Source organism: Nelumbo nucifera, chromosome 8 (assembly GCF_055504915.1).
Source record: "Nelumbo nucifera cultivar China Antique chromosome 8, China Antique-T2T, whole genome shotgun sequence".
NCBI classification, from domain to species: Eukaryota; Viridiplantae; Streptophyta; class Magnoliopsida; order Proteales; family Nelumbonaceae; genus Nelumbo; species Nelumbo nucifera.
The window spans coordinates 13,098,145-13,111,955 of record NC_142656.1 but is presented as its reverse complement, the minus strand read 5'-3'; the positions used below and the strand labels follow the sequence as shown (position 1 = coordinate 13,111,955).

The following is a 13,811-nucleotide window of genomic DNA, read 5'->3' as shown; positions in this document are numbered from 1 at the left end:
TTTGCCTAATCTCCATTTTTCCATTGTCTCTCATATTATATTTAAATAGTAAAATCAGTGAATTTCAAATGGTAAAAGGTTGATCCAACACAAACAAACTTATGGATTCAGAGCCTATAAAAAGTAGAAAAGCACCTATACTTCTTTTCAGATTTTAGACACAAATAATATATTTTTAACTTTTCAGATTTATAAAACATCACCTAAGACTAAGGGGGCTTCTAGACATCCATGATCAAACAACTTCCTTGCACCATCATTGAATTGTGGAGCTAAGTGGGCAAATTGTTCTATCCTACACATAGACCTTGCTTACCTTTTGCAGCTAGATCATGAGTTGCTCCGCCGAAAGATCTACTTACATGTGCTAGAGTTACCTCAATGCCATCCAAAGCATATAAATCATGAAGTTTGTTTGAGCTGCTCTATTGACAAGTTTGTTTGAGATGAATCCATAAGTTTGTAGGCTCTGAATAGTGTGCATCACTATTAAGAGATGTTAGTGGACAAATTATTCTATCCTACACATAGACCTTGCTTACCTTTTGCAGCTAGATCATGAGCTGCTCTATCGAAAGACCTACTTACATGTGCTAGAGTTGCCTCAATGCCATCCAAAGCATGTAAATCATGAAGTTTGTTTGAACTGAATCCATAAGTTTGTAGGCTCTGAATAGTGTGCTCTATCGACAAAGTTGCCCTTATCAGATATAATCCCTTAATAAAATACGAGACCGAATCAGCCCCCCACAATGTCCTACAACACATCCCCACCGTGTATTGGGAACATCTCCCGATGATGACATCATCATTCTTGGTATTATCATTGGGAGATGTTCCCAATACACGACGGGGATGTACTGTGGGGGAGGGTGGGCAATCTTGAACTCATAAAATATAATCTAACACCCTACCAACATTTCTCACATTGCACATCTCACCGTGAAATTGAGGAATTGGAATCTTCTCCCAATAAAAACGCATTTCAGCCTTTTATCAACTTGATCTAACACTGTACATCTCACTGTGCAAGATCATGTTGATAAAAGGTTGGAACGTGTTTTATTGGCAGGTGATCAAGATTGGGACCGAGTTCGGATCTGCTACTAATATATAATATCAACAATGTCCGAATGAGCCATTGTTGCCGTGGGAATATCTCGAGGGTAATGTTATTGCTACAAATTCACATCAGCGCCCCACAAGGCCCCACAACACATCCCAACCTTGTATTGGAAATATCTTCCGATGACAACTATGGAATATGATAAGACATCACCAAGAGATATTCCCAATCCAAGGTTGGGATGTGTTGTGGGGCGCAGATGTGAACTCTATCGCTATAGTGGGTTGTTGTCATGTTGGGACAGGATTTGATAGCGTTTTATTGGGAGCAGATCTCTACATATACCCATTATAAGTGAGTTCACATCTACGCCCCACAAGGGGGCACCCCACAAAGTCCCACAGCACATCCCTGCCTTGTATTGGGAACATCTACTATCATCCGGAGATGTTACTAATACAAGGTGGGGATGTACTGTGGGACGTTGTGGAGCGCAGATCTGAACTCATTATAAGTGGAGCCCGCCATATATGAGACATGCCGTGTCAGATGATAAAATGCACGTGATCCAACGACTAATATTTGAGAAAAAACTCTACAGAATTCTGAATTAGAGTCTCCTCATAGAGATCACATCTCTGCCCCACAATGCCCCAGAGCACATCTCTGCCGTGTATTGGGAATATTTCTCGATGATAGTGCATGTCATCATCGGGAGATGTTATCGGCGGAGATGTGATCTCCTCCTCATATTCTATTAATAGCCACTTATAAATCGCATTCTGCCCGTAAATTTGGCATCAATCCATCGTCAAAAACAGTATACTTATCCCAATATGTTAATGTGGGGTAACCCGCAACAGGACACGTTACAGACGAAAGGGAATCCAGCCGCTGGCTTAGGGTCCACGGCATCGTGATCAATCATTTCTCTTGACTCTTGTTTTCTTCTCGGGCTCATGGGCCACAGGACATCGTAGTAGTAGTTTTACTTTACTTTTACGAATTTATCGTAATAGTTTTGACAAAAATCCTACGGCTATAATACTCCAAATCAACGATTATACGGGTAAAGTCGCGCTTCTTGTCCCCACGTGGATGATGGATCATATCAGTAGCGTAATCAAGTATCCAACAAGGACGAGGACCCACTGCCATGTTCCCGTCTGCAGATACCCTATTCCAGTATACACCTACACCTCACCTCTCTTCTAGTTCTATGGAAAAGGTGGACCCAATATGGTTATCACATGATGATTCCAATACAATGTCCCGAAAGATCTCATACTTGATCACTCAATAAATAAGAGCCACCTGTAATGCTGACCATAACCTATCCAAATACAGTATTGATGCTGTTGAAGATTCCTCAGGTCGTCTATTGTTCAATAAATCCCCGAAAGGAGCAAGGTCGTGGGAAACGTCACCTTCGTCTTCGTCTTCGCCAATGAATTTCCAAGGAGCCGATTTAATTCTCCATCTATGAGACGCAGGAAACGCAGAACGTAGTTGACGATCTCTGCATCTTTCTTAGCTCGCGACCCTGCACTTTCACAGATTTTAGGTTTAGGGTTCTTCCTCCAATCCAAAATGGAGATTTCAATGAATGTGTATGTCGGTGGCGAGCTTTTCTTTTCTTCTTTTGAGGTTATAGAGTCCTTATGACTCGTTATCATTCTCTTTCTTTACTTTATGGGTTATTTTCTTCAGAATTGAAGAGCGCACTTTTGCGTAATTTCACGGTTCTTTTTTTCTCTCTTTTGTATCTTCAACATTTTTCTCCGGAAAACATTTCGATCTCCAGAAATGTTTGCTTGTTTTAGCCTTCCGAGTTAGAGTCGGAATTTTTAAGAGTTTATGTGAATTTTTATGATCCGTGGACGTTGAATTTGTTGATACAAGGTTTTTGTTTGAATGATCTTCTAAATCTAGAGGCAAATTTGGCAAACATTATGGCTCCCGCTAGACTTGATGGTTCGAAGCAATACTATGCTACTAGTAGCCTTGTTGTTGGATACGCTCTTTGTTCGAGCTTGCTCGCCGTCATTAACAATTACACCATTACAAAGTTCCCCTTCCCCGGTCTTCTTACGGAATTGCAGTACTTAACCTCTGTTCTGGGGGTCTGGGTTCTTGGTAAATTAGGGTTTCTGTACCATGACCCATTCACATTGGAAACCGCTAAGAAATTCCTGCCTGCTGCCACTGTTTCCCACCACACAATTTTCACCAACACAAATCTGCTTCGTCACGCCAATGTGGATACCTTCATTGTTTTCAGATCGTGTACGCCCCTTTTGGTTGCCATGGCGGATACTGCGTTTAGGAAATAGCCGTGCCCGTCGAAGCTCACTTTTCTTTCTTTGTTGATCATATTGGGTGGCGCGATTGGTTATGTGGCAACTGATTCAGCATTCACCCTCACTGCTTATTCGTGGGCATTCGCTTAGTTGGTGACCATCACTACTGAGATGGTTTACATTAAACACATGGTCACAAATAATGGGTTGAACACCTGGGGTTTTGTATTGTACAACAATCCGCTGTCTTTGATAATGGCGCCCCTGTTCTGGGTTTTGACCGGAGAGTCTGTTGATATGTTCTCTTCTGTCGGATCAAATTCCGGAAATTTGGTGGAACCAGATGCAACTTTCGCAGTATCTTTGTCTTGTGTTTTCGGCTTGCCCATCAGTTTCTTCGGGTTTGCTACCGGGAAAGCAATCTCTGCTACAGCATTTACAGTCACAGGGGTTGTTAATAAGTTTCTCACTGTTGCAATCAATGTGTTGATTTAGGATAAACATGCTAGTCCATTCGGCTTGGTTTGCTTGATTTTCACTATTGTTGGAGGAGTCCTTTATCAAAAGTCAGTTACCGGGGGCTCTCCCATACAAAGTGGTTCCGCATCATCTAAGCAGGCGGTTGGTGGGGATGATGATAACGATTTTGGAGATGAAAGTCAAGTAAAAGGTGGATCTGGTAAGTCTGCTGTATGACTATGAGCAAAAATTGAATAGCAAGTACTTCAAGTATTAAACATTTAAATGTAATGTTAGCAGAGCAACTATGTTGTTGAAAAATATATTCACTTGAAACCAGTCTTATAGTACTTGGCTCTGAATGTTACTTTTCAATTTACATTTTGATTTCAGTTTGAAAGACCAAAAACAAGTTTCAATCTACATTACAAGTTCTCTTTCTTTTTGTGCAGTTCACAAATAATACTAGTAATAGAATTTGGGCGATTGGTTGTTGTTTTTGGGGGTTGCTTATCTTCAATGTCATTCTCTTCTGCGGACTTTACTGGACCAGGGCTGAAAACTAACTCTATCTACTTGACGGATTCTTTACAAATTCCAGTATATATTTATTCAACAGAAGGAACGATGCAATGTGGGGGATAAAGGATTTTTCCACTTGGATGATGGAAATATTAAGCCAAATGTTGTCTTCCATGCAACTCTGCACCCGCATGGATCACAACCAATCTGTTCTAACAAATATCTTCTTCTTTACTTATGTCAAGAATTAATAAATATAGGATGAGATGGGTATCATTTTTGTATCTCTTTCCGTTTTGTTCCCTGGCCTTATAATTATGTACCCATTGGGTGGTTGGAAAGACTCTTTTTGATGACTATAATGTTTCTTGGACGGGCCAGTCCCTTTCATGGCTGGGGGACCTCCTTTTCCAAGACCCCCAGCATTTTTTGTGTTTTTTTTGGTATCTGTATCTTCTTTTTTCACCTTCAATTATTTTTTTCATCTTTAATAGTTTTAAATTCAATTTCTGAAAAGATGGAAATGGAGTGTGTTAACCTGATTCTGTTGTTGTAAGTTACACGACAGGTACTCTTTTCACATTAGAATCGGCAAATATTGACCGTGTCGAATGACAAACTTCTGCGCCAACAAACAATTGGTTATCTCACTGTTCATGTGAACTATTCACATTAATATTTGCAATCAAAGGTATGTACAGAGCACCTTCAGATGTAGGGGGAACTAACATAAACCCTTTAACTGTTGCTTTAAGTGTCCTATTGACCATACCAACCCACATTTAAATGGATTTGGGTCAAAAGAGTAAGAAAAAAATGAAATAAGGTAAAAATAAGAAAGGTGAACTAACATCTATTAATTAGGATCTCTACCTGAATATTGTAGCTTTATGATAAATAATATCAAACCACCAGAGGAAATCATGTATTTGGTACCAGAAATTTCAGAGTGCATTTCTGGTTTATGTAAAAAAGAGAAAATAATACACAACCAAGAATTATGTTTGATGTGCTTCTGTTTTAAGAAAAAAAATAATGTTTTCTGAAACTGTTTATGGGGCTTAGTTTCCTTGAAGTCACAACAAACTAAACAATTCATTTTGGGAACACCACTCTTAATCTTATACTGAATTTGAATGTACAATTAGATAAATGAAGTCTATGGATTCTTTGGCCAAGTCTTAACTATGCTTGTGAAATCATTGCTAAAAGAAAAGGGGCATTAAAGTGAAAATCTTTATGACATGAACTGAAATAATCAAGTTCTTTTGCTACAGCCTTTGCAGTTTTGAATAGTAAAACCCACTATACCAATACAACTATGCTTATGATATTAAACTTCAGGGAAGTGGTAAAATAATATACTTGAACAAATTCTGTTGTACATTTGTGAAATATCTTATCTTCTTGAAGTTAACGGGCAGACCAATATAGAATAATCATTATCATACTAAAAGGAGTGTTGGCAGCAGTAACAACAACAGGAGGTGGCAACCAACAGGAATAAGCAAGATGGAATACTTTGCAATGGCTATCCATAATACAGGCATCTCTTGCAACAAATCCAGCCCTTATGGTGCTTCAGTTCTCCTAGGAAACTCAACACTGGATAGAGACTGGGCATACTGGAATATGACCTATGATAAGAAATTTTATGCTGAAGAGTGGTGAATATTGCTGATGTGCCAGTCGTTTCTGTTAAAAAAAAAAATGAAATAAGCATATTGATGAACAACCCCTAAAACTTATTGCTTGGGAAATAGGGAAGTCAACGAAAGCATAGATTCAGACAAATTTGCCCATCCATTCAAATCCAATTATGGCTTGTTTTATCAGTGCAGAGCTGCAGATATGCCTTAACCAAAGATGCATGATGGGAAAATGGGATTGATGATAGGTTTTGTATGTCAAAGAAAGGGTATCTCTGTTGTTAGATGATAGATTAGCTGGTTTCATTCTTGATAGTTCTGAAATCAAGAATGTACTGTTGGGCAAATATGCCTTTTGTCCCATTTTGTGTTCTAATGGGCCAAGTTGTACCTGTAACCTGTTTAACAGGCCTTTCTCTCTCTATATTTCAAGATGGGAGTTTGTTGGGTCTTGGGATTCTTCAAAATTTTCATTACTGTTACTTTGATGTGCACTACCATAACAGTTCTAAATACAACAGAGCTGCATTATTGGTGATTTCCTTTGAGAAAGCCATTCGACCAATTGTAATATTGCATTCTACATAAATAGTTTGGGTTCCTTAAATGCTGTCAAATATTCGGTCTCTGTTTAAGGAGACCAGTTCTGATAGATATGAGTGGATTTCTTGAGTTGTTTCATGGATTTACAATTTGTTAGGAGAATGGGTTGTCTTCTGGTGGGGAAAGGTCAAAGGCGGTGGCCACAGGGAGGGTGGCTAGACATTCGCATCATTGCATATGTTTTAGACACTAGGTTTGTTTAGCCTTAATTTTTTTTCCCAATTCTGGCCCAATATTAGGTTTTTTTTTGGGTATTTGGCCCAATATTAGTTATGGCCTCAATCTGGAGTCCATGCACCATGAAAGCGAACGATCTAACGAAGCTCAACTGATTTTGGATTTTGATTCTTTAGAACAGACCGGCTGGACAGCACCCAGCACTGGTTAGAAGTTAGAACAATGTAGATGGGTTCAATGGTAGTAATATTAACATGAAATTGCTTGACAGAGCCCTACCATTATCTCGTATCTTTATGAAACAAAGTTAAGATGTGTGCCCTAATCATTATGGGCTGAGGCCCAAGTTGTCACAAGTGCCCATGTCTATTGTATTATAGGTATTGCAATGAGAGGAATTATTGACTCCTACCTGGTCGGAGGAATTGTGTCCGGCTAAGTGCATTTTTATTTAAAATTTAGGGTTTGCAGATTTAGGAGTTTAGGGTCAGAGTCTACAAGATATAGGGTTTTCATATTCGCTCCTGACCATGGTAGGAGCGAATCTATGCTCTTGCAATGACACGTACACATGATGGTCCTAAATGCCAGCCTGATTTACTATTCTACTAAAAAAAGTATAACTGAGAAGTGCTTCCTTGGGAGCTCACACCCCAATCAATAACATGATTGGCTCAGTGTTCTACACGTGGGCCAGAGCCCAGAGGCGGCCCACATAAATCCCTCCCTTGCCCACCAGTTCAGTGGACCCGTTTACTCCTCCCACCCTTCCTTGTTCCAGTATTCTGGAACCAGGAACCCTTTTTTCTTGTGTTAAGACGTGAGGAAGAAGCTCATAAACAACTACTGCATGCACGTTCGAACTTTTCGCTTAGGCTGTGTTTGGTTCAAAGGAAAAAGTAGGAAAAGGTAGGAAAACCATTACAAACCATGTATAGGTTTTTCTATCTCTCTTTCTTTCTCTACCTTTTCCTTCAAACCAAACATAGCATTAAGGTATTAAACATGGGCCACTGTTTTGTTAAGGGCCCATGAGTAAATTCCTATTCCTCCTCCCCAGAGTAGGCCTACTGGCCTTTTGCATTCCTAGGATTAACTGTGAACAGGGAACGCCCAGTAAAACTAAATGCATACGTGTTTTTCTACCTTTCCACAACCATCATTTGACCAATCTCCCTCTCTGTGTGTGTGCAAATTTTCAAATTGATATCTAGGGTTGACGTAGTTGAAACCAATAGATGAAGAGATCTGGCTTTCCTTTCCGAATTCCAATTGTCCTCAGGTGCAAACCTGTTACATGTATATGAAATTAGACAGTTGTCGTCTTTGTGGTTGGACCCACAAAAGCAAGGTTTTTAAAACCGATTTGAAGAACGAATTGGTCGGGGATTCTGTTCTCAGGTCGAACAGTCCAGCCGTTTGAATCGAATGATCGGCCTGTTTTGATAAAAAAAATAAAAAATGATCAAAACTGTTTAAACGGTTAATCATTCAGGTCAATGGCTTGCTGACCAAAATCAATGGTTTTTGGAAAAACTTGATTTTTTGTTAAAATGGAATCGATTACCTGACCGATTCCCGGTTTTTCCAGTCCAATTTTGAAAACCATGCACAAAAGTATTGAACTTGAACATTAAGAAAGAGAACAATTAAAATGAAGCCTCTTTTTTATCCATCTCTCAGTTCTGCAATCTCTAGAAGTGAATGAATTAAAATGAGGTACATAATTTATTTTTCCAAAGCCGTTTAGATAATATCCATCCCATCTTATAATTATTATTGTTTTGAAACGAAAAATGAGGAATAAACCACGTCTCACGTTCCTTCCAATCCCTTTTCGTGCTAAACATGTGAAGAGGAAGCTCGCACGCAACAAACAATCAGATAGGGGAAGGGGAATAATTCCTCCACCGACTATAACACTCACTCATCTATGTAATGGCTTATCCACTGTTTAATGGGCCAAATTTGAGCCCAAAAACACTTGCCACCTTGTCACAATGAATCAAAATAAAATATTAGAATTTTCGAGGACAAATAATAAAGGTGGGGTGTTAAGATGATCTGATGTGGACTACCTTTTGGTATTTGCCATGTCATAAAATGACAGGTTGTGTAGGGAAGCTCCCCTCTTGACCAGATTAAGGAACTTATTTCTATCTATCCGACCCTCCATGGCCAATCATTAGATGCCTCGTTGTCCTGACATGAAGATCCCATATGTAAAGAGTTGATGCACCGTATTATTCATGGGTATAATGATCTATCTATACTACATAACTTCAGCTTATAGAATCCATAAGCTTTTCAGTGCAGCCACTTCAGTTCTTGGAACAAAGTTAAGGCTGCAATTGGCATTACTTAACTTATCTATTCTTTTGCAGTTAAAGACTCCTTATTTATAGGGGCATTTTAACTGCAAAAAGGAGATAAATCCTTAAAATAAGGAATGTCAAATACAATCTAAATAAGAGACTACTGCAACACAAACACAATCCCATCCTTGTAAAATAATCTTTGATTAATATTTTGTGACTTTTTGTTAAACTAGTTAAGTATGCATGTGTTTTACACGTGGCAATTTTAAATGATGATAATGATAGTAAATCTAATTTTTTTTTATAAATTTTACGTATTTTTTTATTTTTTATTTTTATTTTTTATTAATAATCAGATGCAGATTGAAAAATCCAAATCTGATTACATAAACAATTATACAAATATGTGATAATTGAGTCAAGTTGTGATGTTTCAAGTATCATTGACAGGTTTATTTGTTTGGCTAGACTATTCTTTTTGTAATGTTTTATCTTTTTTGTTTATTTATTAAAAAAATATAAGATTTAAATATAGAAAATTAAATGAGGTGAAAAGTAGTAGCTCCATAATCTTATTCATATTTTTAATCATAGTGTGAATATAGAATTATAAATGTGTTCAATTTTCTATATATATATATTTTGTATTTCTATTTGTAAAAATAATTTTGGTATATCACACTTACTTTTTATTTAATATGATAAATATATGATATTAGACATGTGCTTAAATGTTTTTTGTAAAATTTATTTTTTCATTTTTACTTTTATATTTTATTAATTTTTATTAATTATTTATGACATTAAAGGTTAACACATTTGATCCAAAAGTTGAATTATTGATCTTCGGCAAATAGTAAAATAATTTCATCTTTATTAGTTCTAAATTATGTATTCCATTTTCATTATTAATAAAAATAACTCTCTTTTATTGCATTTATTTTTTTTTAATTTGATTAATAAAAATATCATAAATGTTTCTAATTTTTTTCTATATTTTTGTAATTTTCTATATTTGTTTCTATTTTAAAAATTTTATTACCTAACTATGACTTCATAGGTTGATCAATTTGATTTGGATGGTTGAATTGCTTACCCATTACTTGGATAAATAATGGTTTTATTTTTTGAGTTAGTTTTAAAATATACAGGTTTATATTGTTAAAAATATTGACATAGATCTAATTAGTAGCATTTATTAGTAAAAAATAACTTAAATATAGGATTTAATATGAGAAAATGGGAGTTAATATATTAAGTATAAGATTTAATGAAAGGGGATTAAATGAGGTGAAAACTAGAAAGTAATAATTGAAGTTACATTTTCAACCCTTATAATTAGAGATTGACTAAATATACACATATGAGCATTTTAGTAGTCGTTAAAACTATAATAAAACAACTTTTTTACCCTTTCTGAAACAGAGAAATAAAAGGTAATTTTAGTCTAAAACTTTTACTCTATATCTACACTTTTATATATAGTATAGATGTAGGTGGTACTTCACATAAACTACCAAATGTGTTTTTTGTTATGTTTATGCCTTGTTTCTAGTCATTTGAACATAAATTTAATGTCATTAATGTATTTTTAGGATTTATGTAATTCCCTCCTATATATATATATATATCTTATTTTGTGATACTCGTATTTAGATAAAAGATTGACTTTTCAACACTTTGATATGTGGAAGCAACTAATGGTGGCTCAGTTAAAGTTCTCTGGTTGGTTGTAATGGAAACTTACACTAGGGTTTGGGGGATGGGCTACCACTACCACTGTTGTATAGTCTCGATGAAAAAACAACCTTATATATAATGTGGAGAATTTGCCAATTGGCCCAAGTAACTGGTAAGGTCTTTTACTTTTGTTGTAGTAAAGAATAGGGATTGAAGTGGTAAGTCTTTCTTGTTTTATGTTGTCCCAACTTAAACTACAATTCATAAATTCCACTTGAAGCCTTGAAGTTAGTTGAGCAGTATAAGCCTTGGCTGTATGCTCCAAGCCTCCAGCCCCCTTTGGGGACCTAGGAAATGATGAATCTAGATTAGGTGCACCTCTTGATTGTGTGAGGGGCTACTCTACCAACAATAATGCCCCACTTCAGCCATCAAGTGTATAAGCTGGGCCTCACAAAGACTCCAACTTCTCACTTTGCATTGCATGTGTGGCTGGCGTGCACTATCATTATTTTAAGGGTTATTATGTTACTAGAATGTGAAATGTAGGTAGAATTAATAAATATTTCTTTCCCATGTATATAAAATAAAACAATGTATTACTGGATTTCGGAGCAGGACGGATCATCTTTTTTGGTGAAAAAACAAATTAAATGACCCTATTTTAGCTTGGATAGCTTTACGGCTTTACTGCCCATCTTCAGAAGCCCCTAGCTAGTAGTTAGTGTAGAGCATAGGGTTCATTTGCTTAGTTAAGTATTATTTTCTTCCTTCATTTTCATTATATTTTATTATTTTGATCAAAATAATTATATTAATTTCACAAGGTAGATGAAAATAAAAGTTTCATCTCTTTTTCTCTCTCTTAAGAAGAAAAATCAACTACTACATACACAATTCTGAGATGGCAACTGACTTTTGGATAGTGGGTGCGCGGTCAAGGCAGCAGCTCTTTGTTACTTGAAAAGCTTGCTGTTGTTGGTAGGTAATCCTGATTCTCACTCTCTGTTGCTTGAAAAATTGGCGCACTGTAACTTCAAAGCTTTGTGTGTGGGGAACACCAAATGAGATATGACCCAAGAAAGAGGGAGAGGGTGGTCCGTCAATCTATCACAAACAAAATAGAGGCGTACTTGCTACGCACTGTCCCTATATACATGCAATAACGAAGCAAATTGCGACTACATTCAGCAACCACAGTCTTATTATTCTTGATCTCGACCTTATACGTACATCTTATTATATATTTAAAACATTTCCTGTACTTATAAATTATTATTCATGGGAGATGTTTCGAAGCCCCTGTGTCCTATGCATCCAATGAGAAAGAGAGAGAGGAAAATAATAAAATCCAAACCATCAGATTCTAAATTTAAGCATTAATTCTCGGTTAAAATTAAAAGAACTAAATGACTCTTAGGCCACCACTCATTTTGGCTTTGACAATTCGTGTTTTGTGGGGCATGATGACTGATGGTTATTTGGGGATGCCAAGAGAAGATGGCACGTGGATGAGAACACGTGGGATATTCGTCTTGCTAGTTGCTACCTAGCTCAACTAGCTACTTTTTTTTTTAAAGTTAATTTGCCCTTGTTATTTTCTATGAATTTTTTAAGCAATAAATATAATGAATTATTCATCTATGAATTTTATTTTATAAAATTATTAAACAAAGATGACTGACATCTATAATCCTCCTACGTGCTTCATGGTGAAGTGTGTCCTTCTACATGTTTTTTGTAAGTAAATTAAGTAGTAAAGGACAAATTAGGTTTCCAATGCTGGCTTGTGTACACAGAACTAGTACCAAGTAAAAAAGCTTAATTTATGTAAATACTGTGGGCGCGTGAATATGAATAATGTGTATAACCAAGGTGAACATGCTTTCAATTAAATATCTACATCTGCAAATTGACTGGATGTCTGTAATATTTTATATTCCTATTGTTTTACAAATTTTGTTTATCCGTGGATATGCCAATTTGGCTTAATTATATATTATATACCCATTTGACACACATAATTCCTATGTACACGATAGCAGCTGAACTTGTATACTTTATTAGATGAAACATTGAATGAAGTAAATATTTGTTTTCTAGCCATTTGATGGAGCAGACATGAAGATGGGTAAGAATGGCTCAGCTGTTTAGGGAAGGGATGAAACATTGCATGCATATATCATGGAATCTATATCTGGTTCAGGTTTTGACCTGATCCTGAATTCCTGATTCTGTTATAAAATGGGCATTTATGATCCGGTATGGATTTTGGGTAAATCTGACCCATTCCATGCCCCACTGGTAGGGATCGTTGGATGTCCTACACAAATCACAATTGGGACCGGAGAGCCCTCATGAGGTGTTGTTTTATTCTATCTGTCGAGGCGATGGATCATGACCGATTGAATGGAGCAGATTTGACCCATGGGTAAAATACCCAACTTTAATTTCACCGAAACCCAAATCCACTGTCCCCATGCATTAAATTCCTATTTCCCACCCGGCAAGGCAACATCACTCATGGACTCAATGTTTATTCTAATCCGATGGTTGATAGCTCATTTGCACGTGGCCATGTGATCAGGTGCCTTTTACGTTGGAACTAGATATTTTGGGCACAACTAAAAAGGCCAAATTCTTACCCCGGATATCACTGTCGTCTCATGAACACTAACTAAAAAAAGAGAAACCTTTCAAAAAAAAAAAAAAACTAAAAAAAGAGAAAATACCAAAAAAATAAAAAAAAACCGAAAGAAGAGAAAGGTCGGTACCAAAATATCTCAAGGGTATTTCAGTCAATTGAAGCAGGGTATTACTTGTTCCCATTGAGCGCGGAGCCAGAGATAGTCAGGTAGACGGTCACGGAGACTCGGCTGCAAGGACTCCTACAATCCGATTTATTCGGATTGGATGGATATTAAAGCCTGCATCCGTTTTGTGATAAAAATCCAAATTGGATTAATTGTAATATAATAATAGATATAGATATAGATTAATAGATATTAATAATGTATATAATCCAAATTGGATTAAT

The 13,811-nt window shown here is 36.5% G+C and overlaps 1 pseudogene across 1 annotated transcript; it reads left to right on the top strand.

The window, feature by feature from the left end:
* Positions 1–2,404: 2,404 nt before the first annotated feature.
* LOC104592334 (GDP-fucose transporter 1 pseudogene) lies at positions 2,405–4,225 on the top strand (annotated as a pseudogene). Its single transcript, XR_016079221.1, has one exon. The product of XR_016079221.1 is annotated as a GDP-fucose transporter 1 pseudogene (transcript).
* Positions 4,226–13,811: the final 9,586 nt, after the last annotated feature.